This window comes from Tenrec ecaudatus, chromosome 9, assembly GCF_050624435.1.
Source record: "Tenrec ecaudatus isolate mTenEca1 chromosome 9, mTenEca1.hap1, whole genome shotgun sequence".
Classification (NCBI taxonomy): domain Eukaryota; kingdom Metazoa; phylum Chordata; class Mammalia; order Afrosoricida; family Tenrecidae; genus Tenrec; species Tenrec ecaudatus.
The window spans coordinates 133,483,998-133,509,834 of NC_134538.1; the positions used below are offsets into that span (position 1 = coordinate 133,483,998).

The following is a 25,837-nucleotide window of genomic DNA, read 5'->3' on the forward strand; positions in this document are numbered from 1 at the left end:
ATCCCTTCAACATTTTTAAATTAGTCTGCTCTATTCATGCTGCTTCTGTTCTTTCAAAGGATACAGAGTTTTTAGCCTTCGATGTAGAGAATTACTTTTAAATTCACGCACTCGTGTGTGCACATGTAAGCATATGAAAATTTATTTTTACAATCATGTGGCACTAGGTTCTTTTTACTGATAATTCAGAGATTGATTGCACTTGACAAACTTTTATTCCTTCTAATTTATTTCTAAAAGAAGTGAAGAGTCTAGTCTTATATTTTATTTACTTTTTTGCCATTATGCAGTTTATCTGGACATTACAGACCTGTGAATGTAACATCTTTTGACAAGCAAATTAGACTGAAGAGAGCATCTAACATCTTGGAGCTTGGGGCCTCTGGCACTACCTTATGAAAATATAACTGTGGAACAAGTCACTCTGCTCACTGAAGGGTCATGTTCAGACGCAGCTTTTTTTACATTAATGTGGAAGGAGGAGGGAGTTTTTTTACTCAAAAAGAATACTGTAGGCTCAGTAGAAAAATGCACCTGTCTAAATGGAAGGCCGTGGTGAAAGAAATTAAGAAAACGGTGCATACAATTTTATTAGTTTCAAGATCTAAAAATACTGCTTGCGTAACAAAAATAGCCAAGGAAAACAATTAAGGCAATAAATATCCAAGATGGTAGTTCTTTTGCTCATTGTCCCAGCAATTAGAATTACTAATCCTGTAAAAACGTTGCTCTCTATAAAATAATACTCTAATTAAAATTCAGTATCTGGTATCTTACAGCAGCCAGAGTGATGAAAATAATGGTTGTAAAGTGATCAATTGAACGCCTCCTTCCCTATGTCAATATTCTTCTTATCTAGGACTGATGGCAAAATAGCCCAATCTGTACACATTTTCCCGTTTCAACATATGGATAACGATGAGGGAGGTGGATCTCTCCCTTCTGATTGTCATTTTATACACACACTTGTACAGATGGTGGCGTGTTGACTGCCCATCACAGCACCAATACCTGGGAGACCGCCGTTGCAGATAAACCTCCTTTACAGGTTGCAGGTCACCAGTAGGCAAACCTGTGACTGCACCTGCGTCTGCAAATGCAAATCTGTTGTTTTGTCATTTCATCCGGGGAAGAGGCAACTGTGTCTGTGGCTGTAAATCAGTCTGGGACATCCTCGCCTCCATGAAGTGAAATCCAGCAAACAGAGCACTGTGATTGCTGAGTGGAGTCCTGGGAGGCTGCTTCAGTTCGGGGCTTCGTTTCTGGAAGACTGCCTGCAATTCTGAGGGAGGGTAGAGAGGCAAGCTTGTGTTTGGAGGCAAGAGTAGGGAAGGGGTTTGCTGTCACTGACTGTAGGGTAGTTGTGAAGTTTGACATGCCCAGAAGCTACCGGCTGCCATGTGGGGCCCCCATGCGCTTCCTACCTCCGTTCTCATCATCTGGTGAGCCTGCAGCAGGATTCTCAGGCACTGCAGTCGACAAACATGTCTACTTTGGTTTGGAGCTGATTGATCCCCAGAACATGCTGTGGGAACTTGCTATAGAAAGACATAAATGATTGAAATGCTTTCTTTAGGAAGGGGGAATAAAGCCTATCATTTGTTTATAGACCTTACAGCTGATGGGAAAGGAGTCGTCAAATAGCGATGCCAGCAGAGTTTGCTGGAAACTTTCACGCGAGGTTTGTGAATTATTGTCTTGTTCACTGTTGGCCTATTAGAAATGAAAATGGGGAAACATAATTAAGGGAAAGAGAAGGAGGAAGGAACTTCCTTGTTCAGGGAATCTCTTAAACCGGATAGTGGCATGTAATAAAAATGGGACCTCAGGATTTGCAAAATGACTGAAGATTTTACCCTGTAAGTTGCCTTAGATTGCTGCAGGGAAGAAATGGGAAGCGGGAGAACGAAGAACAAATGTTGCATGCTGTCATTTCAGATTACCTTATTTTACTGCGAAGTTGTTCCCTTTTGAAAAAAGAGTGCAAGACGCCTAGGACATAGAAATGGATGCTACAAATCTGTTAATTGTGTTGAAGTCTGTTTATCCTGATGAGGATTTACAAGAAACAGGAGTATTGAAAATATTATTTTCTACCTTGGATGTGGGGTGCAGGAGGGGCGTGTGTGCGGGGGGGGCAGGGAGGGAGGATTAAAAATTCTTCTCTGACCTTTTAACCTTGTCAAATGATTCCCCTGCTCTTGACACAGTGCATTATATGTGCAAAGGTTGGAAGTCAACTCTTCAAGGTACCAGACATCATTTTTATTGGGATATTAATTCTCAGAGGTGCTAATCTCATCAAGATTTGTAGGCATTTTCTTTCATAGGCCATTCTGATTTGTAGCTCTTTCTTTTCACAGCAGTATTAAATACCAAACCTTCTCTGATATGGAAGTTCATTAGAGATATGTCTTTGATGGCAGCCCTTTCCTGGCTTCAGTTTCAAATACCTTGATGTAAAGCTTAAGAAGCCATTGTGTTGTAAGCCCTCCTTGATGTGCCTTATTTAGATCTGCATAGTAAATCAAGGAAAGTAAATAACAAGGCAGCAGATGGAAGCATGGAGATAAGGCCAGTGAACAATTGTATTTGTATTTTGTTATGATGTTGACAGGAGCTAAAATTCACTAATCTAGTTCAACTGATCTGCATTTCAAAGAAATCTCATTTAGCAGCAACTTGAAGGTTTGTAGGATAAAGTTCTTTTATTGCAGCTTTTATTGCATTCTTTGCTAATTTATCTGGTCAAGATTTAGCCTTGCTTACTTAAAGCTGCAAGCATGTTACAAGGAGTCTTAAATACTGTGAAAGCATTAATGTCTAGACTATGAACTGAAGGTAATTACATATCCAGCCCTGAATAGGGTACATTTAGAAAATACCGTTGTCCAAGCTGAATTGTCAAGGCCAGACAGATAATATAGCTCTCCCCCTCGGCCCCTCCCCCCCACTACCCCACTTGCTCTGAGGTGCTTTTCCACTTCATAAACAAGCTAATATACACTGAAATTCTCAGAAATTATGTGCAAAATAAGTAGATCTCCTTGAAATATGAATCCCTTGATGCTGATATTGGTTGTGCCCTTCTGAGAATGGAAGATAATTTGTTTAGGAAGCCTGATACCTGTACTGGACCGGGCCGGTTATAAGTAGGTACTAACAAAGCAGAAATAAAATCTGTTCAATATGCAATCTATAAAACTGTGGTCGAAGCATGCTCTGAAGAATTCATGTACAAATATTTCTACCTTTCCTAATTCTGACTAGGTATGCCATTTAGGAGAAACTTCGTATTGTGAAGAAGCATAGCATGAATCTATTTACATATTACCTAGATTTTGAATGAATTTGGTTTATGTGGCTTCCAGGAGGCGTGACTACTAGCTTGAGAGCAGTTATCCTGGGCTCAGGTCTTATCTGTGCCACACTCTGCGCTCCTGAGACAATCACTTTCCTTTAGGAAACTAAATTGTGGGAGTGAGCCAAAGACTCACAAAGTTGTTCTGATTTGAAGAGCCTGGTAATTCACTGACAACTCATTTTATGCCAGGCACCAAGCTGGGCTCTAACTTTATGTAGGTAATTTTCCTTTCCTAATAGGGAAAATAAAACAAAACAACCCAACCCATTGGTATCAGGATTCTGACTCATAGTCCCAATAAAAATCAAGTGTAAATAAATACATTTTCTAAAATTTACTACTAAGTATAATTAGGATTTTGGAACATGATGTTGTATTCTTTGGTTAACATCTTGTACCTGCTAACACTTGGGTATCCTACTTCTGGTCCTACTTTCCATTGTCTTTCTCTCAGATACACATTTTAGAGTCCCTTTTCAGGAGCGCTTGTGACATAGAAGTTACGTGTTGGCTTGAGATCCTCAAAGTCAGCAGTTTGAAACAGCTGTGCAGCCAGAGAAAGATGGGGCTTCTATTCCCATGCCATCTCAGAAACCTGGAGCAGTCCTACCCTGACCTGCAGGGTGGCCATGAGTTGGCATTGCCAGGATGGCAGTGAGGTTTCTGGTTTGGTAGTGAGTTTGGTTTCACGATGTGTGTGAGATCTGCTATCTATTTGAACATAAATTGTCATCTAATGAGTTTTGGATGAAAGTCCATCTGTAATTTGATGTTGAGAATTTCTCCATAGACATTTAAAACCCAGTATGCAATTTCAGGTTCTTGTTTATGTTGCTCCTTTTATTAACTTTTAGGGAAGTCAGTCACAAGTGGTGTTGTTGCCCGGTGAGCTGTGTCTTTGAACAATCTGTTTCTATCTTGAGAAACAACGGGAGGCCATGGTGTTTCCCGAGCTGGATACACAGAAAAAGTAAATAAAGTTAAGAAGGGTCTAATGTAAGCTTCCTTTATTTATACCACATCCTAGTTCCGCTTCTACCATCCTTGTCATATGGTTCAGTGGTTCCACCATCCTAAAGGTAGGGTGTTCAAGAAAGACAGAAAGATAAAAAAGAAATATGATGTATTTTCAGATCACTTTTAATTAAATGTGAGATATCAGACATTTAGACAAATGAATTGCATGGTAGACATAATGAACATTTTTCAAAAGGGAGCTTTAGAGAATATATGTGAGTCAATTATTCTGGAGGTGATGATAAATGAATCAAGGTCAAATGGTGCAGTGGGATGTGGATGTATAGATTTTCAGAGAGAGCCATTCCAGGTGAGAAAAGAGGTTGTTGAAAGCAGGTAAAGGTAGGAACCAAACAGTCCAGTTAGGTCTTGGTACACAGAAGAAGGCAGGTAACACATGGTTCCGTTTTAGGGCGACATCAGCAGTTCGAACAAGCCTGCTGCTCCACTGGATAAAAATGTGGCACTCACTTTTCAAGATTATAACCCCGAAAGCCCTCTAAAGTAGTTGTGCTCTGGCTTACATCATCACTAGGAGCCCTGGTGGTACAGCAGTTATACATTGGGCTGTGATCCCTATCATCAGTAGTTTGAGACCACCAGCTGCTCCACAGGAGAAAGACTGGGCTTCCTATTTTGATACACTGTTACAGTCTTGGAGACTCACAAGGAGTCACTATGAATCAGCAATGACTCAGTAGCAGGGAGTAGTTTTTTTAGGGGTTGTCTTTTTGGGTATAACATCCCTATGCTATGTATTTAAGAAACTCTAGTGGCCAAGTGAGTTAAGTTTAGACTGCTAATCTGAGTGTTTGGGATTCAAACCCAAGGTAGAAAGATGAGGTTCTATGCTCCCATGAAGATTGACAGTCTTGACAGGTAGAGACCCTTGCCATCTTGATTATGATGGATGGACCTTGACACTTGGCCAGCCAACCACCCTATAGATGAGACCTGCACATGTCTGGATGCGGTCTCTCTTACTGCTTCCATGACAGACATTTGTTCCCAGGCTTGTTGAATGTTGTTGGGGCTCTGTCCCTTCTTGTGCATTATTTGTAGCTTTGTACACTGTTTTTAGCCTTACCACCTTAGAGCACATTTTTGTTTGTTTTTATTTTCTGTGGGCTCTCCCAGCCATGAAGCACAGGAGAAGTGGAGGAATAAAGGGAATAACTAATATACGGGGTTATAAGGAATGCAGGGATGGGGAGCTGGATGATGGAGAGGGTAAGGGGATCTTGGGAGGGATTGGTGAAGACAGGATGGGGGGTAGAGCACTAGAATGGATTAATGTGATTGCGTAACACATCTTGAAGGTGATTTAACCACGAGAGGGTGAATGTTCTCAAAAATATTGATGTGGGGGTGATTGTACAAGTCTCCTTGATATGACTGAATGGCTGAACGATTCAATTATACAATATATAAATCACTCGCTAATTAAACAGTTGTAAAATAAAACAATTTACAGCCTTGGAAATCCTATATAGTGTATCTATAAGACACATCCATTCAGAATGCCTCTTAGAATCAAGCATGGCAAGATTTTGTGTCATGTTCTTTGGACGTGACTTTCAAAGGAACCTTTGCCCATGCTTGGCAATATAGAAGGTCAGCTAAAAAGATGGAGACCCTCAATGAAATGCATTGGTTTAATGACTGCAACAATGATCGTCAATATCACAGTTATGATGATGGTGCAGTTGGAAGGGGCAGTATTCGGTTCTGTTATATATAGAGTTGGAACAGCCTGGATAGTACTCACAACAACAAAACAAGGATAAATATTTGGTTCTTTCCTGGAAAGTCATGCAATTCCACATCTTTTTGGCCACACTTAAGCTATATGCTAAGGATGTTGCCTATACTGACACATCTGGTAGATATGGATGATATTAAGTAGTTTAGGTTTTGCTGCAAATGACATAAATCTAGGTCAGCTAAACTCTGTTACTTATTTTGCCCTGATGTCAATCATTCATCATTTGCCAGTTCAAAAGACTTCCTTGAAGGAATGTGCATTGATCTGCACTGACCCCAAATGGTGCACAACTATTTTGTATTCTCAAAACTAAAGTGAAACTATAGACAGTTCCTGAGTAATGAACCAGGTCTATTCCTGAATGTGCCTTTAAGTCGGATTGCATGTAAGCCTGAACAGGTGCATATGGCTCTTATTTAGCCTTTTAGTGAATGTTTTCAGTGATTTAAAAGCTGCATGGCAGCAAGTGAAGGTGATTGCAAAGGAGAACTTGTTTTGAGTAGGGGCTAGTTCAATCTTTTCAAAATGAGGGCAGATTTACATAACATTAAAGCACAAGGAGAATTTGTCGTGCAGTGAACTTTCGTAACCCAGTGACCTGCATGAACCCGTGTTACAACAGCCATATGGAAAGGTTCTTTTAGAAAGTGCATGTTGATACTCTTGTCGGAATAAGACTAGACCAATGTTTGTTAGATCTTTACAGAAGAGAGAGGAACAGTTTTCTCTAATCTGAAATCTCACTTTGAATCAGTTTTATTATCAATAGCTTTCATCGTTGCTGATCAAATTCGGGTGGTTGTGTCACCTTGAAGCCATTTTGGGGTGATAGTAAATGATTCTAAACACCACACATGATGACGGAAAACAGAAGGGGATCATGAGAACATTAATACTTGAACAAATAAATGGTTTCAAGAGGCATTCTTTTGGACCACATTTATTTTGATATTCATATTTAGCTTTTCTGATAGTGAATGGCTTTCTTTAAATAATTATTTTTTGCTATTCTCCCTTTCTGATGACATTTTTCCCCTTAAATAAATCATCAATATAATAGTCTTGAGTTTCTGAGCAAGAACTAGCCTTTAATTTCTAGCAGGCTATCTATGTTTAAATTTGAGCACTTCCTTATATTTAAAAAAATAAATAATCTCTATTTTATTCCCTATTTTGTTATAAATGCTCCCCCATGCGTTCTGCTTTAGTATTTATGGGAAGCGACTACACGTGACTTTAAGACATCACAAGGGTGTGATTCTTAGTCATGGCTCAAGTTGAAGAAATTTACTTTAATACTTACTGAGGCGGAAAATATCCATGATTAGAAATTGGTATTTTGATAAGACCTGTGGAATAGAGTCAGTCCCTTAAAATCCTATGCTAGAATGTTTGTAATCACCTGCATCCCATCTCTGTGTCTGTTTAAAGGTAGGGTGTGGTGCATTTTACATGGTAAAGATTTGGTAAAGATTTATGATGAACCCAGATTTAAAATATTACCAGGTTGTTCACTCCGATATGTCCAATATGATGTATTAGAACAGCAGCTTTCCAACTTTTGTCCCATTTTTAAAAGTCTTATTTCAGATTTCTTACTCTGCTTACAGACACTTTGCTGGTCTGTCTCACACTCTTGGAATTACCTTTTTTAACATCGTTCCATTAAAAATTTGGAAGATGGGATTTTGCTTTACACTTTTGTAATCATCATATAATTCTTTAGCCCAAAGACATTAAAATGAATGAGTAAAAATATTTGACATCTGATTGTCTCCTTGTTCATTCAGACTTATGGATTTGCAAATTTATGGTAAAGTCTTTAAAAATACATTTGAAAAAAATACATTTGAGTAGCCCTCCGTAGTCATTTGTATTTTGGACATTAATTATCTCTAATTGTGCTACTTAGCTATAAAAAATGAAAAAGGTGATAGATGTGAGCTTCATTTGGGATATATTAGAATACTAGATTTATTTGTTATGATGTTCAACTGCGAAAATTCCCATTTTTTTATATTCACTTTGCAGCCAACTGAAAATAATGGAAACTCCCCCTCCCCCAGTAGAATAGGACAAACAAGTCTGATGTCTTTTGCAATAACTGATTAAAGTATAATCACCCCCTAGGTCAGACAGACAATAAGAGTGAGTTGAAGCTTCGCCCTGACGTATTCTGGAAGTAGAAGAGCATCGTGGAAAACAGCCTTGTAAGAGCCTGGATCACATGCCTTCATCCTGGGAGAGAAAATCGAAGCCCATCACTTCAAATGTGAGTCATTGTCGTTCTGTCTTCTCCACCCCTCAGTTCTTCTGGTGCTTCAGGTGTTAGTGGGAAATGCTATGATGATATTATTATTTTGTTTTCCTGCAGGTATTTTGGCTGGCAATTTTTTTATTTTGGTTTCTGTTAACATGTATTAGCTAAGAACAGGAGGTGATGCCTTACAACAATAATATTTAGTGTAGTATGCATTAATTTGATGTGTATATAATGGGGAGAACTCAAGAATTCTGGGCTCTTCAGATAAAGAGAAGGTAATTTTCTTTGAGTTGAATATCTGCAATTGTGCTATGATAATCCCTTTTGCTCTGAACTTTAGATCTTCATTTTTCTTTTATAGTGCTTCCTAATCGAGGACAACACTATCTTAACATATCTGTTTAGAGTCACCTCACTGTAAGAGACATGAAGCCCTTTTTTGTTCACTTTGCATGTTGAAAGAAACTGGATTGAATTTTTTCCATAAAATACTATAAGATATATACATTTTCTGATCTCAGTTCACCAGAAAGACTGCTATCCTCCTTCATTAAGAATAGTTAAAAGTTAGGTGTTAATAATTATATAGAATGATAGAACCCAGTTACTGTTTAGAATTGTGAAGGGAAAATGGCAATTGAAATTAATTTTGCTTGAGAGCAGTTATTTGAGAAGTCCCATATGCTTTGTCAGCACATTTTTCTAGAGAGTTACCTAGTGTATCATCCTGTGATAAGGTGCTTAATGTGTGATGTTACACATTAGCTGTTAAAAAATTGGCTTAAGCATAAAAAATCCTGTTTTTTCCTCTATTGATATACTCAATGGCAGATTGTTTGACTTTTAAACATCTTGATTATGCAAAAGGAACTAATTATTAGAGTTCAGTATGACCAAGTCATGCATTTCCCCAATTGTCTCCCAGATTGAAGCATGAGTCTTTATGTATTTAAATATGGTGTTTTTGTTGACACAGCATCAGGCAGAATTGTCAAGACATGCTACAGTGAGAACACTCTTTTAATTTCTACGTTTATATTTAACCCCGCTATTGGGAGCCCTTATGGTGTAGTGTTTATGCGCCGGGCTGTGATCCAAAGAGTCGGCGGTTTAAAGCCACCAGCAGTTCTTGGGTAGAAAGACTGGGCTCTCAACTCCTGTCTACAGTCTACTGAAAACCCACACTCAGGCTGCTCTGAGTCACATTAACTCAGTGGCAGTGAGTTTGTTTTTTATTTAAATAGGGAAGGTGTTCATAGAGCCACCATGTCCGTAAGTGTGAGTTGGGATCCCTGAATTTAACAAAAACTATGGATGCATACTAAAATACATGTTTTAGTTTTGGACTAAGATGTTCAAGCCAACTTTTTCAGGAGGTGGGAATGGAACTCTATCTCTCGATCATAGATTTAGAAACCACAAACCAAATCCACTGCCAGTTGTGTCCTGGCCAACCCTCATGTCCTGGGACCAACCCTCCCAGGCTATGTGAGTGTGCACTTGTGCAGGAGCGGCGGCCAGTGTGGTTTGGACTGCAAACATGAGGTCAGAGGCACAGCAGCACCAAGGTCCCGTAGATTTCTAGATGCAGAGGTCAGTGAAGGTGTACACTGGTTTGTTCTCCTTTAGAGAGTATCATTCTGTTTTACTGACCCGAAAATATTTCCTCCTCTTTGCAAACTTTCATTTTCATTATTGAAAAACATGATGGGACGTAAAAAAATGAATGTGGTGAACTGGTGAACTCTGATTTGCTGTTTTGAAGTGGAGTCAAGGGTTGGCATATACTGACTGCGCTGTGCTGAGACACTGATGGCTGCGCTGGAACACAGCCACGGACCGGGCTACAGCATAGCAGGACTAGCAGGGATAAAGCTCACAACTATAGCATTGAGTGAACAAACGCCAGACACAAAAGCATGGCATTCACTGATTTCTTGTATGTAAAATTCCAACACTTGACACCAATACGTAGGAATACAAGAATTGATTTGCCCCCAAGCTTGGACAAGGGTTGTACTGTCAGGGGAGGGAGATATCAAAGACTGGAGTGGGCCCTGGAGGTTTTGGTGTATAAGAAACACTGTTTACCTGTATGGATATCCACTTAATAAAAATCTCTTGAGCTATGCCTCTTCGCTAAGGGAATTTTCTAACACAGTTTATAGTCCTATGGCATGTCTAACACAATTCATAGTTAAAATAATTGAGAGGATCAATCTCCGTGTTTCTGTGAAGCAGAGTTATTTGGAAAAGTGAAGTAATTGCAAATGTGATGTATTGAAATGGATTTAAAATTTCCAATTGAAATAGAATTTCAGAATCAATGTTTTGTGATGTCACAAAGGAGTGGTGTTCCTAGGAGCAGATGGATGTATTTGTACATATTTAGAGACTTTTTATGACAATTTATTTACCTGGCATACGTCTGTCTGCCTTTTAAAACACATTTCTATGTGAATTGAAATAATCAGATTAGCGACTTATTACATTAAATATGAGCAAACATTCAATTTTATAGTAAGCTAAAGTTCTATCTCATAGTAAAGAACAATTTATTTTGTCTGTACAGTTTGTGTTTATTTCACTTAAATACTTTTTTGGTGTGTAAACTTGGTCATAATCTTTAGAAACAATTTTTCCCTTAAATTGTATTTTGATTTGATATTTCTAATGTTAATCTGTTATAAAGACTTTAGGCACATTGCTCTGTGGTCTCTGTTAGTAAGCTTCTGGATGTCGTTATAATTGTAGGTTTAAGAGAGTCAGGTGTGGGGTTCTTGGTCACCACATCCTCCCTTTGTCTTTTCTTTCTTCTTTGTTCTCTTCCTCTTTCTTCCTTTCATCGTTCTTCCTCACTTTTCTAATGCTTAATCTTCCAGGGAGCAAATGCCACATTTTGGTTAGTAGACATTAAAAGCAACAACGAATTTATTTTTCATAAAGATGAAGTATAAAAACCCACCTTTTCCTCCGGCTTTGGCTATCGCTGGACTCAATTCAAATGCTAAGGAAGTTTTATTTATTTATTTTTTGGATCTTAGATTCTTTTTATTTTGCTTTTGGGGAAAATAGTTTTAATAGTTGTTCAGAAATATCCCCCAAGGGCTTCCAGGCATGATCTTGCACATATCGGGAGTGTCGGACAACAGAGTGCAGGCCCACCAGCCAGCTGACCTGAGGACTGCCTGGCAAGCACTCTCCAGTCCTGGCTCATCTCCAGCGAGTCTGTCAGGTCCCTCTCAGAGTACTCCCCAGGGTATTACACTTGTCCTGCAAGCTCTTCAATTCAAGGAAGGGCTTGCCACATTTACTCTTCTGACTGGAGGGGAGCTATGTCACTTGGAAGGTAGTAGGGGAGACTTCAGGAGATTGGGTAAGGTCTTTGGCTGCTGACTGGTGGTGTCACTGAGAGTTCCCACTTCGTGCTTTGACCGCAGTGGCCAGCACAGTCAGGGCCTCCTAAGAGCGCAGGTACTCACTCTGGCCAAAGACCTCTGTCCCGTAGCGGGCTGCCTCATAGCCATGCAACAGGGGATCCATGAGGGCCTTGCACACACCCTTGAAAGGAGTAGTAGCGTTCCGAAGATGGAGCAGATAGGAATGGCAATTTCTGTCCATTAGGGGATGAGGATGCCGACCTTCAGTGTGAAATGGGATGCAAGAGACACGCATGGCACCCAGAGCTTTCGTCTTGTACAGATAGTTGTAGCAGTCTTGATTTCCCTGGGTTTCCAGCTGTGGCAGTCTGGCATCATCATCTGCAAGGAGCCAGGGTTCCTACTTGAGATCCTGAACTCCGGAGAGTCGGGTATCAATCTCTTCTTTCCTATCCTTGGGGGTATTGTTCCACAGGGACATGAGGGCTGCCCTGAGAGATCTCATTGCAAAGCACAGATTTGCCTCTTCACAAAAATAAATAGTAGTACAAACACCAGGCTCCCGTAGGACATCACCAGCATGACATTCACCCCGACAGCCAGTCACTACTGGACGCCGTGGCCTTCCCACCCTACGCAGAGCTGCTCTGGTTTATCCCGTTACCTTGGGAGCTCCCTGGCCATTTCCTTATGCGGGAAGACTAAGCAAGACCCAGCTTGAAAACGTGGTGGCTTGCAGGTGGTGGTGGTGGGGCATGTCCTAGATTCTTGTATTGAAACTCTTCAATCCAGAAGACAGAGATTCTCGTGGGACACTCAGACTGCACCTTCTCCGCTAAGGAAGTTTTCTTATGATTGCATTCATTTATTTATTTTTTTGTTCCTCTGAAATCTTGGCACTTGTAAAGAATCTATGATTTTGATTTTTTTCTGGCACAGATTAGTAAGGAATTACATTTCTGAACATATTTAACCAAGAATTATCTTTGTAGCAACTTTCCCTTTGCCATATTGAAATTTTGGGAATCAAGTCAGATTTTGTTTTAAAAACCAACTTTATTTCTTCCTAGTGCCAGAATGATTTTATTTTTTTAATGTGATAGAGGCACAGAGTGATACTTACATTCTATTTAAAACTTACCATAAGCAGATCATGGAGGAAAGATGACCTGGTTTTGCAATTGTCAGACCTGGAGTAAAACATTTTTTTCTGCCACATCCTTTTTTTTTAATATTGATGTTGGGCAAGTTGTGCATACGAAAAAGACAATAATAATAACTTTCTCAAGGGATTATACTGAACATGAAATGACTAGATATAAAAAATACCTGGTACATTCCACACTACACCAAACCTACTGGCTCATAGTGATCTTGGGGGACAGTGAGAACAGAACCATTGGTTTCCACAGTTGTAAGTCTTCATGGAAGCAGGCCAGCTCCTCATTCTGCTTGGAAGCCTCTAGTGTGTAGGTACCACCAGCCTTCCTGTTAGCAGCTCAGTACTTAGCCCACGTTGCCACTTAGCTCACTCCTTTCCTGACACATTGTGGATGCTTATAGTGGTCATCGCTCTCTTTTACTCTTTATGTTTGTAAGATTGCACGCGCACGTGTGTGCGTGTATATAAATAAACTGTGTGGATGTGTGCATACACAAATATATGTTTACTCATGTCTCTTTCTCTAGTATGCATAATGTATTATAGAGACATAAGGGAGACTTATGGGAGCCAGGGTTGGAAAGGACTTAGATCTTTTAGGTTCTGCTTTTGATAGGATTCAGTCTTACCACTTTTTGACCTCTCATTTTATGAAAAACAGTTGAATTTTCCTTCTCTGACAGGTTTTCAAATTACATGAATTTCAGCTTTGGCAAGCTTTTCTGCATTTTTCTGTATGCAAAGAGATAATTGAGATAGAGCTAAGAAATTTCTTGTAGCCATTTGTTCTGTCTGAAAGTTCTGAATCACAGTGAATTCTTCTAGAAAGAATATAGTTCTGGTATTCAGGAAACATGGATTTTGACCATGTGGAAATACTTAGCCCATTCTTATTTCATGTTAGCCTCATATTTCCCTGACTTTATATTAACCTACCTGGAATGTTTATAAATCTTTAAGATAATATCTGATATATATTTACATTTCATCTGTCAATTCCCACCAGGTAATTGTGGGGACTTAATGGTTATCATGCATTACCCATTTCAGTGTGTAATTCAGATAATGATACACTTTTACATCTTGATTACAATCCAAAAAGTTGTGCATTGATCAACATGAGAAGATGCGTAGAAATCTGGGAAACAAATCCAATTTATTTATTAAATGTGTATTAAGAGAAGTGTCCATTTTGACAAGCCATAATATGCATGGTGTAAGAACAGAATCCTTCTGAAAAAGTACCACGTATCTCCTTGAACGTGGACTAAATAGCAAGGGCCAAATTCCTAGGAAGGATTGTTCAGCTGTAGGTCTTTCTAACTGATTTGAGCCTTTGTGGAATAGTAAAAGGAGGCACAATGCTTGATGGTCTCAGATAATCTCCAAGGCCTTTCTAATAAAATTAGCTATCAGTATCCTGAGACATCTTAAGCCCATCTAGTTTCCCTAAATAACTTTTTCTGGCTTTGTATCTTGTGACTGATGAGTAGGTACCTCAAATCTTGACTAATTACTGCTCTAAGGAACTGTAAGCGGGAGGGGGGTCAGGAAGGGAGATCAAGACAGAGAAACAGAATAATACTTCATGTGAAATCCATCAGTCTGCTTAGTATGAAAGCTTGACCTTTCTGTTTCAAGTGGTTATCACTATTATTAGTTATTATTATTATTGAGAAATATGTAGAACCTATGCTTTAGATATGTATTCTTGCATTTCTTTGGGTTTTAAAGATGATGGTAAGACAAAACTCATTAAACACACAAAAAAGGTGGTCAACTCCACACTGATTTGAGGGACCTCTTACCTAGTTGGGATTTCCTTGCCAACTTAATGATCCAGAGTGCTATCTGGGACATGGGACTGGGTGTTACTAAAACGTTTTGCTTCCTTCTTTAGTGACCATGTTCTGTAGTTGGTAATTCCCCCACGTCGCCACCATTACACACACGCTCCATTGTGAGTTGAGCCACGTAGAAGAACAGCAAGGGACAACAAAGTGGCCTGGGGTCAGGTATCAAAGAGTAGTTTGAAAATATATCTTCCCCACCATAAGAAAGAACACTGTCTTCCGCTTCTGAAATATTTTAATGGCTCTTTTATTTTCTCCCATCCAAGTACTAATCAGGCCCGACCCTGCTTAGCTTACGAGATCAGATGAGATCGGGCGCATTCAGGGTGGTATGGCCGTAGACGGCTCTTTTATTTCCTGTGCAAATGAATAGACCCCACATCTTGATTTGCTTGAAAGAATGCAAATTTTATTAGGTATATACTTTGTTTTGTTCAAATGATATTGCCTGTATTGAGAATTAAAATCTTTCCTAAAGTAAACACACACCAACCAGCTCACATAGCTTAAACGTATTACAAAGCATTTGTTAATCTGCTGATGTGAACATATTTATTAAGGATGTCTTTTATCGACAATCATTTCAGAGATTCCTGTCAGGCCATAATTCCAAGTGGTAGCCTTTTGAAAGGCTTTTATTTTGAAATAGCACAAGCATGCAGAAGTCATGTAATGGGAACCACAAACCTACCTTTGACATATGTGAACATTTGATGATGCTCACTTTGCTCTTGCTCACTGTTTGGAAGGAATACGATGCCACAGATGTGATTATGGATTTGTCTCATCATGGACCTTTTACTCTATATAGCTTTAAAAATTTTTAATTATCCTAAAGTTGGTATTTATAGATATTCTTGCAGTTTTCCTTCTATGATTACAATTTTTACACACCTTGCAGCATCGTAAATGCGCCTTCCTGAATTTTTTTCCCTTAAAAATGGAATATATCTGGAGTTTATCTGTATCACTACACAAAGACCAATGTCTTATCTCTTGCTTTAATGTAGCCTTGATTGAAGTATAACTTACATACCACATGGAACAAATCATACATATACATATTGATGTACGTAGTTGAATGTACCTCCTGATGAATTTCCATAGAATGAACACACCTACGTAATCAGTTCTCAGCTCAAGAAACAGTCTGCTGCTAGCTCTTAGGACTCACCCAGCCCCCATCCTGTCCCACCTTTCAGTTACTCTCCTCTTTTGCCAGCAGGGTGCAGCTATCCTAGCAACTCAGAGTCCGTGTGGTCTGTGCGTGAACTTGATATTAATGGAATCATGCAGTGAGTAGTATCATATGTGTCTGCTGTTTCGCAATGTGAAGCTATAAGTTGCCACCACATGGTTGTGTGCAGTTATCTGGTCTGAGTACTAGACAGTATTGCATTGCATGATGTGCTACAATTCACTTGTAGCTGTTTTTCTCCACCCATCCCCTCGGGGTATTTGGAGTCTTTTCCTCTTCTGGCTATTAGAAATAATACTAATCTAAAGATTCCACATCTTTTACATATTGTGCATATCTGTTTACCTAGAAGTAGAACTTCTGTATCATTCAAAATGAACAATAAAAAAAAACAATCAAACTCAATGCCCTCCAATCAATTTTGACTCATAGTGAGTGACCCCATAGGAGAGTCGGACCCCCCTGTGACAATAGCCCACATGTGTTTAGTCCTTCCCAGTGCGCTTGATGACTATGATATATTTTTTATTTTATAGTTTGTGTAGATGATACCAGTAGATTAATTTTTTTTAACTAGGCATAGGAACAGCCAGGTACTATTAATAGAATGACTCAAGCCAGACCATTAATCTAGGGTCTTAATTTTGTCTCCAGAGCAAAATCCAAATTAGTTCGTCATCATTTTTTCTTTTAAACATTTTTAATGTCTATCTTCTCCTATTGCCAAACCCTTCACACACTAAATTAGTCTCAGTCTAGTAAATACTTTTCCTCTTCAAATAAGTAATGTATATTACTCCCCAAATATCTTCCAATCCGTGTTCGTCCTCCTGTTTCATTCTGGATATCAGCAGAGTTCTCCCCAACAGTCAGTCAGTCTCACGCTTGCTTTTGCACACGTGCGTGCACACACACACACACGCACACTCATACTTCCATTGAGTCAATTTTGACTCATAGCAGTCCTATCGGACAGGATCCATATGTATTTTTTTCTCCTAACCCTAACCCTACATATGTATTTTTAACAGTAAAAGAATGTATTTTTTAATGGAATATCCTACTCTCGCCAGGTTTGTAACTTGTCAATACCTTTTATGCATAAATGGTATTATTAGAAGGCTTCTGCAAAAGAGAGCTTTGCTTTTGTTCTGCAGATTTCAAAGAATCTTTTTTTCTTCCCTATCTTTATTAAAATTGGTTCATGCTTAAAACGACTTGAGATTGGACATGCTTGCTTTACTACTTAAGTCTGTATTTAGATAGATGGTTAGTTCACTAATTAAGACAGTTTAAGCAATGTAATTTTTAACAGTTTCATTATATTGATTGATGCTAATGTATATGGTATCTAGATACAAAAACATAGCTGGTTGTTATCTAGACTTTAAGGATCAGTGGTATAGGTACTGCAGGGCAGTGAAATATTTATTGTGGCTCTTTTAGCTAAATCTCTACCTCCCACCAAATAACTTTTCCTGCCTGGGTCTGGTAAGAATGTGGTGAGTGATGCTGATAGGAGTCACCTGTGAATAATCATGAATAGGATTCCCTGGAATGCCATCCTGCTGTGTATAACATGAACCCTCTGAGAAGCAGAAGGGGGAAATCTCATTACCAACAAGAACCAGTTTGTCCTCTGGACCCGAGATGCTATGCAGTGAACCTCCTGGATCCAGAAGACACAATGATCTCAGAGGAGCAGCCCCAGTTGAACCAGGAGCTGAAACCCAGCTAGAACCATGAACTGAACCATGAGCATGAAAGAGTGTGATGGAATTCCCAACCCACAGAGCAAGTAAGGCTGAGTGCTTTGGGGCAGTAGGGTGGTTTGTGAAGTGGGGATCTTCTGGGCACTTAGTTCAGGTGCCTGGGTTTGTTGACCTATGAGCTGAATACCTTTGGGGAGCAGCCCTGAAAGAGTTTTGTGACCTGCCCTGAGCATTTCTCGCTTGCATTACAACCTGTTACCTTCCTTAATGAACCTTTCATAATGACATATGTTGGTGAATTCTGTATAGTCATTGCAATGGTTATTAGAACCTAGAAAATAAAGTAGAGAATACTAGTTGACACTACACAGGTACCACCCTAGTCTCCATTCTTCTTATTTACATTCACTAGTAAGTTAATTCCTTATACCCTGTTCAACACCATATCCCCAATGCCTAGTCTTGATTTAACAAGCGTGAATGAGCTGATCTCAGGGAAGGCACTTCTCCATTCTCTGTAGCACAAGGTGATCCCATCATCACCTGTGAGTTTGTCACAGCGTGGTGGCATTCACAGTGCTGTGATACCTGTCCCAATGCCACTGGTATTTCAGATACTATCAGAGTCACACATGTGGACAGGTTGCTGAGGAGCACCCAGATTGAGACAATTTAGGAGTAATGGGCTGGCCATCCACTGCCCAGTAGCAGCAACAATGAACTCGAATAGTCAGGAGTTGTGGGAATGATATAGGGCTGGGCAGTGTTTCATTCAGTTGGGTATAAAATTGCCATAGGTCAAAGTTTACATGATATAGACAACAACCCTAATATCATTTTTCCCTCTAATGTTATCTCCTGTAGTGCTATGGTTCAGTGAGGGAAGTTGTATCTCATGGTGGGGCCAGTCAGGCCCTATGGGCCTCTCTGTGCATTGTTGGCTCTGAGCAGGAATGGCATCCTCGGGGCTTGGTGGGCCAGGATGTGTTCACTCACTTTCCTTCCCTCTTCATTTTCTCTGGGGGCTCCAGTCAGACATGCCCCTTTCCCCAAGCTGTAGCTTCAGCGCTCTCCTCTGAGTGCATTCTTCTGGGGGTTGGGGGGGGGGTGTCTCTCAGACCTCTCTATCAGTTCCTGCTACATGCTGGTATGTTTTATGAATGTCTTGGCACACAGGGTTGAAGCCTGGTCTCTTGGTCCCTCTCCTGTGGCGATATAAACAATACCCTTCCCCTTCGGTAGGTTAGTACCCTGATCCTACCCACCCATGTCTTTTTTTTTTCCCTTCTTCTTTCTTTCCCCCTCCTATTTAGTTGGCTGCCATATGTATCCCTGGATTGGGTTTGGCTCCTGTCATACTACCTGGATCTCACCCCAGGAATGTATGTATCTTTTCCCATCTGCCCCCCTTTTTAAGTTTACCGCAGTGGACTCATGTTGTACTTGTCCTTTGTGCTTGGCTTACTCTGCTCAGCTTAATTTTCTCCAGTTCTTTCTATGTGGTGGTGTGTTTCCTGTGTTCATCACTGCTTTTTACGGATGTGTAGTGCTCCATTGTATGTATGTACCACAGTTTTTTTTTAATCCATTCATCTGTTGACAGAGATTTGGGTTGTTTCCAACTCCTTGCATCTGTGAACTGTGCCGCGATGAAGCACAGATGCCTGACCATGCTTTTTTTCATGCCTCTTCTGGCTACATTCCCAGTAGGGGGATTGCTGGGTCACATGGTATCTTGATGTCCACTTTTTTAGATAACACCAAATTGATTTTCATAATGGCTGTACGTACCTACAGGTTCACTCGCAGTGATTGAGAGTTCCTCTCTCACCACAGCCCCTCCAACACTCGCTACTTTCTGATTTTTTGAATTGCACTGTCTTTGAGGGTGTTAGGTGGCATCTCATAGTTACTTTAATTTGCATCCCTCATATGGCTAATGATTGGGAACATTTTCTCATATGTTTATTGACCATTCAGATTTCTGCCCTTGTATAACTTTTGTTCAGGTCCTTTGCCCACCTTCTTAGTGGGCAATTCTTTTATTTTTTTCTTATTGAGGGCTGGCAGAGTATTTTAGATTTTAAAAATATGGCCTTTGTCGTGCTTGCATTTTTTTATGAGAGATTTCCAGCCAAAGATACCAGTCATATAATTAAGTAGACTAACCTCATTCAATACTTGAATCTATCTATAGAATTAAAGTTCTTAAAACAAAAAAACATGGTACCTGTTGAATTTTATCTTATGTTTAGTCCAACTGTGATACTCCTAGAACAAGTTTCAATTTTATTAGGAATGCTGATTATTGTATGCATTAATAAATGTAGATATTGCAGGTAGGCTGTAGAGAGGAAAAGGAGGGGGCAATGTAACACTAGTGGTGAAATCAGAGAAATACTGCACTTGGCAGTTGTTTGCAGAATGCAAGAAAGGCTTTTGTAAGGTTCAAAGAGCACATTCCACAGATAGAGCAGTTGGTGGTGATGGGGCTTCAGGGATCTTCAGCATCAAGGCTGGGCATTGTGTCTGTAGTGGAAAATCCAGTTGTGCTTTTTTGTCTTGAAGACAAAAAATGTTTGCTTCCTTTTGGAAAAGCTGTTCAGAAATTTAGGGTATTTTGAAGGCAGCACGTTTTCTCCCTTTTTAATTGCTTACAAATATACAAGTAGCATTTTTTGTTTAGCTTTTGCTTCTGCTAGTACTTCAGTAATTTGTTTTTGGATTACCTTTAACAAGTTCAAGTGTGGAAGCCTGGAATTGCCAACTGTTTAACTGTAGCTAAGTTTTAAAGAGAGGTAGAAATAACTTCTGTTTCACAATTAAAATGTCAACATGTTAATTATGGACGGTTGCTAGAGTCTTCTTTAGCTGAAAGGATGCCAAAGGGTCATTTTTTCCCCCAGCTGTAGTGTCAAGATTTTGTTGAATTACCATTGGAGTCATGGTTGATATATGCCCATCATTGAGCACTTGGTGGATGCTTAGTGACACCCGACTCGGGATTTTGACCAAGATTTCATTCCGGTGCTGTAGTTTATTGACTATGCGCTGGTAGGCTTTCTACTCCCATAGAGAGTGGCAGTCTCAGCAACTCACAGGGGCCGTTCCGCATGGTAGGGAGTTTGGTTTGGTTAGACAAATTATGTAATATCTCTGAGCTTTAATTCACTCATTTGTAGAAAGGCTTTAAAAATCACAGCCTAGCTTACAGAGTTTTGTACCTTAATATGAATGTCATATAAATCACATAGCTTAATTTCTAGAAGAGAGTAAAACCCAAACGAACCAAGACAAAAATCAAATTTTCTCGCCATCAGGTCGATTCTGATGCTGAGCTAGAGAAGAGAGATGGAACTGCTACTTTGTGTTCAGAAGTGGGAAAAACGCTAGCAATTGGCTCAGGGAAAAGAAAGGAGTTGAAGTTATTGTTGTTTTACCTAGATGAGTTTAAGTAATGACCCTGCTGGGACAAATGATTTACCCAAAAAATCCCCAAATCAAAATCTCTGTCACCCGGTCAATTCCAAGTCACAATGAGTCTCCAGGAGAGCCTACACCATGAGCAGAACTGCCTGGTGGCGGGGAGGTGGTGGGGGGTGTGTGTTCTAAGATTGTCAGTCTTTATGGGAATAGAAAGCGTAATCTTTCTCCTGCCAAGTTGCTGGTGGTTTTGAACTATTGACTTTGTGGTGAGCCGCCCAGCGTGTAACCTCTGCCAGCAGGGTCCCTGCCCCTTTCTGCATACCGCAGGTTGTTAATAAGCCTTTCTCCCGTCTGGATGCTGTTTTTTCCCCACATAGTCCAGCTTTTCTGATTACTTGTACAATATGCAGATTGAGTAAGCATGAGAACACTGATGCACACCTTTCGTGATTGTAAGCCATGTAGTATTTCCTTGCTCTATTTGTACAACTGCTATGTTCTGCATGCAGACAACAAAGTGCGCTGCAATCTCCAGTCTTCTCATTGTTATCTGTAGTGTATTATCACCTGAAAAGCTGAGTCCCTTTTCATAGTCAATAGAACACAGGGAAACGTCGTTCTGCTATTGTCCGATTTTTGTAAAGATTCACGTGATCTCAGCCGTGATAGCCCACGTGCCACGTCCTCTTCTGAATCCAGTTTGGATTTCTGGCAGCTTCCTGTTCAAGTTCTGCTATAACTATTGTCAAATTATCCTCGGAAAAAATTTACTCGCATATGATATTAATGGGTCACCTTCTTAAGAATGGACATAATTATAGCTATTTGGCAGACAGTGGGCCAGGTAATTATTTTTTGCGTAGATGGGTGAGCACTTGAAGAATTTTCAGTTGGTATTCCATCACCTCCTAGAGCCTGTCCCTCATTGGAACTAGAATTTCATCCTTCATGTCATTAGTTCTTGGTCATATGCTACCTCTTGAAATAGTTTATTTTCACTATAATTAGGATTGTGTGTGAGCTTTATATTTTGATGTATTAAAAACATTATGAGAACAGATTGTAGTCTTCACTAGGACAGAAGTTTTCATTGTACCAGGGCCATCTTGGTTTGGAGCCCTACCAAAAATATATTATGCACAGAATACAGTCATGGTGTCTTGCTGAAAATGTCCATCGGATCATATCACTCCCCAGGGTTCAAACCTTTCCTTGTCCTTGAAGTAAAATAAACCTTTTACTTTGGTTTAAAGAGCCTTCTATAATCTGGCTGCTTCCAAACTTTCCACTTTATCAGCTTCCGTTTTCTCCCGTATACATTCTGCCTGTGATGGTTGGCTTTTCATCAGTTTTTAAATACCGGTCTTTGGGGGGCCTATGCACTTGCTCATTCCTTCTCCTGGAATGCTTTCTTTCCTGCCTTTGCATGGGCTGCTGCTTCTTATCTTTGGAGCCTGAGTTTCAGTGAAGCCCGCTCTGTAAGCTACTGTTGAAATTTCTGTCTAATGGAATGCCCACACCTTTATTTTCTTTTACTGTGTCACAGCTTGGATTCCATGAGGGCATGGGATGTGTGAGTTTGGTTGTCTGTCGTTGAATACATTACCTGGCTTGTTGTAGATCAATACTATTTATTGAATGAATGAATGAATGAATGAATTGGGAGCACATGAATGATCCATCGTGTAGAAGATACAGATTCTTGGTGTTTATTCATAAACACATTTGTTAGACAATGAAAAATGAGAGATCAGCAATAACATTTAAGGGCTGGGTTACATCCAGAGTGATTCATTCGCTACAGTTGAAGGCTTTAATCCCATCAGTTATGCAGAAATGAAATGTTCATTACACGATAAGTGGAGCCACCCAGAAAAACAGAATTCAAAAAATTGTATATATTTCTTTTTGTATGTTTTACCTTCCCCACCTGCCATACCCTAAGCCTACATCCTATTAATATTATTTCTTGACAATGTCATCTTATGATTGAGTCACTTAATTTTCATATACAAAAATCATGTGTCTATGCATTGACACTACTTTTCTATAATATATAACAATATTTTTAGCTCACTAGATATATAAAACATTCTGTTAGAGTCTCTGTAATATCTTCTCCAATTAAAAGTATGTTTACTGAACTGATTTTTCCTTTGAAGCAAAATCTTCATTTCTATAATGCATATATTTAAACAGATATTGTTTAAGTTATTTATGGAAACAAGTTTCATAAACATCTAATCTTCATCTTTTCTTTCCCTCATCTCTCCCTTGGAAGAAAGAAAAAAATACTTAGTACAGTGCTTTCTCTTCTTAACTTGAGTAACTTGAGAATATTTTATTTATTTTAAAGAATCAATGATAATATTTTTGCTTTATGCTGTAATCTGTGAGACTTAAATAGGATGTAGTTAATATCTTGATCTTTATTTGTAGCACTTTCATAGGCCACAAAATTAGGAAGCTTCAGAATACTTATTTACTATACTAGCTTTACTACTTCAATTCTGTAGAGATAGCCAAGTGTCAGGTAGTTCCAGCAAGTACTCAACTATTTTTGTTCTTATTTCTTGTGAAGATCAACATAATTCCATAATTGATTGCTTTTAGTCTTATTCTATTTTGGGTTTTACAAATTCTCATTCATCCATGTAAAGTATGCTTGTTGAGCTAGTTTTTATTTATTGAGCATTCTGATTTTTATTGAACTTATGACCAAAGGCCTGAAGAGTGATGAGATGACATCAAGGACATCTTAACTGAAGAAAGCAGAAGGTCATTAAACAAGCAAAATATATGTCAGGAGAAGCTGAAATTTATTCTTGAGTGTAACTAGTAGCTAGCATGAATGGAAGAGATAATGATGTAAAAGTGCTGAACATAAGGTTTGGTTCAAGAAGACAAGTATTATAATGAAATGTGTCAGACCTGACATAAGAAACCTAAAAGAGAGAAAGGTAGTTGCTGAATTATGTTGAAAGAACTGCAAAATATCCTGCCAAACCAACAGACCTTCAGGCTTCTTCTTTCAATATTGAGGGGTTCTGTAGGAAAAATATTTAATGATTTTGGAAGTATCAAAAGATGAAGGAATATACAATCACTGTACAAAAACAATTGTTTGACATTCTAGCATTTCAAGATATGGCACATTATAGTGAACTGATGCTATTAGGGGAAGAAGTTCAAGGTACACTGAAGACATTGGTTAAAAACAAGACTCCCAAGAATTGACAGACCACCAACTGCAGTGTTTTAACAAGCAGACTCCTGGACACACTCATTCATGTGTCCCAGGGATAAAGAAGAGAGCAAGTCGGCCCACACGAGTCCGGATTTGGTGCATCGAAACAAAGGTGAGCCCACAGAATGTAGAAACCATTGAAGAAATGTACTCAAGTGAAATTTTGCTGAAAATAATTTTAAAACTGTTGTAGTGCTCATTGACATGGATCGCATAGAAATTCAAGTCTGAGTCAGAAGAGGAAGTGGAATGAAAGATAGGTACCATTGCTGATGTCAGATGGATCTTGACTGAAAGCAGAGAATGCCAGTAAGATGTTTATTTGTGGTTCATTGAATATGGAAATGCATTCAATTGTGTGAGTGACATCACTTTGTTGATACCATGGTGAAGAATAAGGAACTCCAGAACACGTACTTAGGCACATGCAGAACCTGTGTGTAGACCATGCGGCAGTCATCTGTGCAGAAAAGGGGTACCGTGTGATTTAAGTGCAGCAGTTCGCTCAGCCTTCATAGGCATCAGTTGTGTAAGTGCCCCAACCGCGAGACTTTTCTTACTTACATCATCCCACCTGCAAGCGTGATGACGTGATCTGCCGCCAACCATGATTTTGTTACCATTTCCTTTGTTTTCCATGTTCTGCAATTAGTCATGTGTCCATCAGTATGGACTCTCTCATCTGGGTGATTTATATGTGTCTTGTCTTTGTCCCATTAAAGACCTAATAGAAGAGTTATCTCTAAAATAAAAATGCAGTTGGGAAGCTCCAGAATTATGGATGAAATCACTTCCTGTCTTGTTCACCCTACCGGCCAAGGAGTCAGCTCTATGAGAAGTGCCAAGTCATGTACTTGTTTTCCTACTTGGACATTCCTTTTGCTATTGTCTTCCTTACTGAACATGTTATCCCTGTAAGTGTACTCCTTTTTTGGACAGCCCGTACTTGCTGTTTTTACATGGTTTAGGGAGGGAGACGGGGAAAATGCTGGGAGTCACGATCTACTTTTGTTTTTAACTGGAAGCTTTTCATACCACTTTCCACGGAGGCCTATGAAATATCTTCTTGTGCACGGGAAGACAGAAGAGAAACAATTCCTCAATAATATGAAATCCAAAGAGAGGGCCTGTAACCTGTTGCCCAATGAACATCGTGTTTAACTCCATCTTCCCTGTTAGTTTTAGTTTCTCTTTGCTCTTGAGAGGATTGGAGGTAGAGCGGGGAGTTCAAACACAGAGCCTTTCCCAGCGGGCCTCCATGCAATGGTGGCCTAAGGACATTCGGCCCGTCGTTCTTCTGTTGATGAATTATGAACAGGTCACCTCATTCATGAACTTTCCAACAATACTTTTAAATGATCTAGATTTATGAAAGTCAGTCATAGTTTGTATGTCATTCTTGTGTAAGTAAAGCTTGAATATAAAGTTTTTATGATTTTAAGCTTTATTG

General features: G+C 39.4%; 1 pseudogene; it reads right to left on the reverse strand.

Annotated features, from left to right (window-relative positions):
- Nucleotides 1–11,640: 11,640 nt before the first annotated feature.
- On the reverse strand, nt 11,641–25,026 carry LOC142456153 (protein C1orf43-like; annotated as a pseudogene).
- Nucleotides 25,027–25,837: the final 811 nt, after the last annotated feature.